The sequence below is a fragment of the Ranitomeya variabilis genome, chromosome 4 (genome assembly GCF_051348905.1).
Source record: "Ranitomeya variabilis isolate aRanVar5 chromosome 4, aRanVar5.hap1, whole genome shotgun sequence".
NCBI lineage: Eukaryota > Metazoa > Chordata > Amphibia > Anura > Dendrobatidae > Ranitomeya > Ranitomeya variabilis.
The window spans coordinates 690,726,471-690,732,470 of record NC_135235.1 but is presented as its reverse complement, the minus strand read 5'-3'; the positions used below and the strand labels follow the sequence as shown (position 1 = coordinate 690,732,470).

Genomic DNA, 6,000 nt, shown 5'->3' with positions numbered 1-6,000 from the left:
GCGGCAGCACTCCAGCATTCGCCGCCCCACTATTGCATCCACACATCTGATGCCGGACACCTTACCCAATAGCGCCACGCTCGGCTCCACACCTGGCACCGAGGTGCCCGAACTCCGGCTCACCATATAGCCACATTTACCGGCACATCTACAGTTTCCCCGTACGGAACACACGAATCACAGGTATGTGTACTATTAGTGCCGATTAGTCTGCTTTATTTCATTTGTTTTGCTGGTCATGTACATACAGCAGTGATTCTACTGAGGTTGTTTTATATATTGCTGTCTATTGATCAGAAGGATTTATCGATTAGAAGGTCTCACGGCTTTTAGGAAGTTTCTTTCTTTGTCCCATCATATGCCTCCGGGTGTCAAGGCATTGCATACAATCTATATTTTCCTGTTGTCTCTAGGTATTCCCTTATGCGCGGTCTCAACCCTTTTTTCTTGTCTGTACTTAATATCCCCTATCCTGGTATATGTGGTCCCCTCACCCCCATCCTGATACCCATGGCCCCTTCATCCCTACCCTGGTATGTATGACCTCCTCATCCCTATCCTGGTATGCATGGATCCCTCATCCCTATCCTGGCAGGAATGATCGCTGTCATCCCTATACTAGTATGCAGTGCCCCCATCTCATCCTAGTATGCAGGGCCTCATCCTTATTCTGGTATGACTGGCCCCCATCCCGGTCCTGGTATGCATGGCCCAATCCTTATAACTGCCCCCTACCCTCCTGGTATGCATGGCCCCAATCAGAAAATATTAAAATAAAAAACCATTACCATTACCTACCCAGCGCTCCCTCACAGCGTTCTACTCCGATGCCAGCAGCTGCTTAATGCTTGTAAGCAGCACATGGAAGGGACGTCACAAGCAGAGCACAGCTGCCGGAGTACTTGCCGGGACTGTCACAGTTCAGTATATAGCATGAGGAGACGTATACACACTCACTCAAACTATCCACATATTGGCAGACCCCAGACTTCAAACTATATACTTTGTAAGTTTATAAGCCACTCCAGTGTCAGGAATAGATAGTATGTGAAAATACAGTATATACCGCTCAGGGAACACAACTTTCACGGATAATTTCCATATTCATACTAAATAATGGCACAAATCTTCCAGACATTATGATTGCACACATCCCTAGTCTTTATAACGATATTGGGGCAGCACGATGGCTCAGTGGTTAGCACTGCAGCCTTGCAGCGCTGGAGTCCTGGGCTCAAATCCCACCAAGGACAATATCTGCAAGGAGTTTGTATGTTCTCCCCGTGATTGCGTGGGTTCCTCCCACATTCTAAAGTCACACTGATAGGGAATTTAGATTGTGAGCCATCGGGGACAGCGATGAGAATGTGTGCAAACTGCAAAGCGCTGCAGAATATGTCAGCGCTATATAAAAATAAAGATTATTATTATTATTATTCCTTGACAGACCGCAGCATGGCCATTCATTACAAGCTGCTATTGATCTTTGGAGCAGGTAAGTTTTCCCTGAGTGGTACATATTGGGCCGTCTGAAAGCGGAGTTTAGTCTAGGACAATTTGTCTGCACTACTAATTAACATCTGTTACAATACCAAATTAGGGCAGTCCCTATAGGAGGAAAAACACAAGAATTATACTGTATTTTCACCTACTATCTATTCCTGACACTGGAGTGGCTTACAAAGTATATAGTTTGAGGTCTGGGATCTGCCAATATGTGGCTAGTTTTTTGTTTCAGATAACAGGATACATGATTTTAGTTTTTTTTTTGTCTAGTTTCGCTTGAATATAGGTCAATATTAAATAGTCTCCTGATGAATCGCCTTTGGTGAGGACGATGAAACCCGTAGAAATGGAGAGTGAGTGTATACATCACCTCACCCTATATACTGAGCTGTGGGGTACATGTTATTCCTATTAGTCACCTACTGACTAACCTTCAGGGGGTGAATTATGGGTATAGTTTTACATTTGGAATTAATAAAGTTTAGTTTTATCCTTTTGTCAGTGAATTTTATAATCAATGGATCATTTTATATATAATTATCTCTTATTAGATTTTTTTTTCTCAGTGAACTAATTCCTCATGTTTGGCCTCATTAAAATAAAAACACTCAAACAAATTTAAGATGATTCAATTTTGGTTAAAACTATTCCAACATTATGAACATAAAAAAAGGCTTCTCCCCTATGTGACGTCTCTGATGTTTATTAACAGTTGATTTGCAAGTAAAATATTTCCCACATTAAGAAAATGAAAAAGGCTTCTCCTCTGTGTGACTGCTCTGATGTCTAACAAGAAGCACTTTCCATTTAAAACATTTCCCACATTCTGAACAGGAAAAAGGCTTCTCCCCTTTTTTGGTTCTCTGATGACTAACCAACAGTGATTTATGGATAAAACATTTCCCACATTCTGAACAGGAAAAAGGCTTCTCCCCTGTGTGAGTTCTATGGTGATTAACCAAATCTGATTTCTCCTTAAAACATTTACCACATTCTGAACAGGAAAAAAGCTTCTCCCTTGTGTGAGTTCTCTGGTGATTAACAAGATGCCATTTCTGGTTAAAACATTTACCACATTCTGAACAGGAAAAAAAGCTTCTCCCCTGTGTGAGTTCTCTGGTGATTAACAAGATGCCATTTCTGGTTAAAACATTTACCACATTCTGAACAGGAAGAAGGCTTCTCCCCTGTGTTAGTTCTCTGGTGATTAACAAGATGCCATTTGTGGTTAAAACATTTCCCACATTCTGAACAGGAAAAAAGCGTTTCCCCTGTGTGAGTTCTCTGGTGATTAACAAGATGCCATTTCTGGTTAAAACATTTACCACATTCTGAACAGGAAAAAAGCTTCTCCCCTGTGTGAGTTCTCTGGTGATTAACAAGATGCCATTTCTGGTTAAAACATTTACCACATTCTGAACAGGAAAAAGGCTTCTCCCCTGTGTGGGTTCTTTGATGGCTATCAAGATTTATTTTCCATTTAAAACATTTCCCACATTCTGAACATGAAAATGGCTTCTCTGCTGTGTGAGTTCTATGGTGTCTAGCCAAATCTGATTTCTGGATAAAACATTTCCCACATTCTGAACAGGAAAAAGGCTTCTTCCCTGCATGAGTTCTATGGTGATTAACCAAATCTGATTTTTCCTTAAAACATTTCCCACATTTTGAACAGGAAAAAGGCTTCTCCCCTGTGTGAGTTCTCTGGTGATTAACAAGATACCATTTCTGGTTAAAACATTTACCACATTCTGAACAGGAAAAAGGCTTCTCCCCTGTGTTAGTTCTCTGGTGATTAACAAGATGCCATTTGTGGTTAAAACATTTCCCACATTATGAACAGGAAAAAAGCGTTTCCCCTGTGTGAGTTCTCTGGTGATTAACAAGATGCCATTTCTGGTTAAAACATTTACCACATTCTGAACAGGAAAAAAGCTTCTCCCCTGTGTGAGTTCTCTGGTGATTAACAAGATGCCATTTCTGGTTAAAACATTTACCACATTCTGAACAGGAAAAAGGCTTCTCCCCTGTATGAGTTCTATGGTGTGTAACAAGCATTGATTTACGTGTAAAACATTTCCCACATTCTGAACATGAAAATGGCTTCTCTGCTGTATGAGTTCTCTCATGTGTAACAAGATGTGAATTCTGAGTAAAACATTTCCCACATTCTGAACATGAAAAAAGCTTCTCTCCTGTATGGATTCTTCGGTGTTCATCAAGATGCCCTTTCTGATTAAAAGATTTCCCACATTCTGAACAAGAAAAAGGCTTCTCCCCTGTGTGAGTTCTTTGGTGTGTAACAAAATGTGATTTCTTGTTAAAACATTTCCCACATTCTGAACATGAAAAAGGCTTCTCCCCTGTGTGAGTTCTATGGTGAGTAACAAGCATTGATTTACGTGCAAAACATTTCCCACATTCTGAACAGGAAAAAGGCTTCTCCCCTGTGTGAGTTCTATGGTGATTAACCAAATCTGATTTATGGTTAAAACATTTCCCACATTCTGAACATGAAAATGACTTCTTTGCTTTAGGAGCAGTTTGTTTTTTAATGCCTGTTTTGTGACTTTGATTTTCCTTAGTAGTCAGTAATGAATCAGAAGATGGGACCTGTTTCATAGGATCAGATGATAGATCTTTGCTGTGAATGGATGATGATATATCTGGAGTAACATCAATCACTTCAGTTGTATCTTGTAAGATCTCAAGATGATCAGATTTAAAAATTGAAGATGTCAGCTGTCCCTCTGATCTCCTGGTACAGTCATCTGCTAAGATAAACATTTTTTTAATAAAATGTCCTTGAATTTTATATTATTTAACATTTCTACTTAAACTGTCCATAGAAATGGCAATCTATGTAAAAAATATTTAAAATTAATTAATTATTTACCAAGACAATGACAGTTCACAGTCTAATAGAAAACCGTGTTGGATGAACCAGTAGTGTGTGGTGTTCCTGTTTGTTCATTCTGACTCCCAAATATCAAATAAAAAGAAACCAATCAATGTTATATAGGCGAAAATAATACCAAATCTTATCTCAAAAAACAAATCCCCACTCAGGTCCATCATCTGTCAATGGAAAAAGAGGTTCCCACACTATTAGTGGCTCAAAGGCTGTTGAAAAGCAACAGCGTTTCTATAAACCAATCCAGAAAAATCCGCTATCACTTCGGAGTCTTGCAGTGAGTGCTCAAACAACATTTAGGATCCCTGTATTTAGTAAAATTATAGTGAGAAGAAACCACTTAATTTGAGGTGTGTGTCTCCTGAAGCACAATCTGGGCACTATGTCCTGTGTAATAAAATGGCAAATGTGTAATTTTCACTCTCTAACATCCACTGCGTGTTAATTTTCAGAAAGTGGCTGTGGAGTAAAAATAATCATTCCTCCTACACACGTAGTCTAAATAGTTGTTACCCATGTCCCGGCTTTGATGCGGGCTCACCGCCGGAGCCCGCATCAAAGCAGGAGTTCTGACCTCGGACGTACTATCCCATCCGAGGTCAGAAAGGGGTTAATGCCATTCCTGGTATAAATGTGGAGGTGGAAAATTTTGGACCAGTTAATGGTTTTTAATTTGTTTCTGAAAGATAGCTTACTAGAGCATATTGTTGTTCAAATTTATATGCGTCCCAATTCATCAGCCAGAATTCACGATCCTATTATGCTAAATCAAATTTATGAACACCAACTTATGTCCTAGAAATGAAAAAACATTTAGGACTTAAATTCGCTATGGTGCTTGTTAAAAAAACGAGCATTAGGTCCTATTGGTCCAACTGCCCTGTTCAAGCCACCCCTATGTTTTCTGCCGTTCTTCCTAGGACCTGTTATGAAATGCTCATGATATTTTGGTATTTTAATGACAATAGTCAATGCCTGCCCAGAAATGCCCCAGAACATGACAGACTATTCAAAATCAGACCCATCATCGAAGACTTGACAGACAAGTACTTAAAGCTCTACACCCCAACAGAAGACATTTCCATTGATGAGTCCCTTGTAAAATTGAAAGGAAGACTGCACCTCAAGCAATTTATTCCTTCCTTCTAAGAGGGCAAGGTTCGGAATAAAGCTCTATAAAATGTGAGACAGTTCAATTTATGAGGGGAAAGATTGCTAACTAAACTCACCAGGACGCCCTACTTATCTGGGGACATCTGGAAAAATCGTTTGGGAGCAGATAACTCAATTTTTACAAAAAGGCTACAATCTGTATGTTGACAAGTACTACACCAGCATACCCCCATTTATAAGTTTGGTTGAACGTAACATGGGGGCTTGTGGGACCATTTGCAAAAACTGACAGGGGTTTCCACAATCATTGGTCAACGTAAAGTTCCGAAAAGGGAAGTCAGTGGCTTTACACAATGGAGAGCTGCTTGCCCTTAAGTATAAAGATAAAAAAAGGTATTTTTATCCTGAGCTCGATCCACACAGATGTCTCAAGGGCCACTGCAGACCAACAGGGATCCACTACTCCA

At 40.0% G+C, this 6,000-nt stretch overlaps 1 pseudogene across 1 annotated transcript in view; it reads right to left on the bottom strand.

Moving 5' to 3' along the window:
- Window positions 1–2,574: 2,574 nt before the first annotated feature.
- LOC143768215 (uncharacterized) overlaps window positions 2,575–6,000 on the bottom strand; it is a 32,133-nt pseudogene continuing 28,707 nt past the window's right edge. The window contains exon 7 of the transcript XR_013213792.1: window positions 2,575–4,277. The product of XR_013213792.1 is annotated as an uncharacterized LOC143768215 (transcript). The remainder of the gene's footprint in view (window positions 4,278–6,000) is intronic.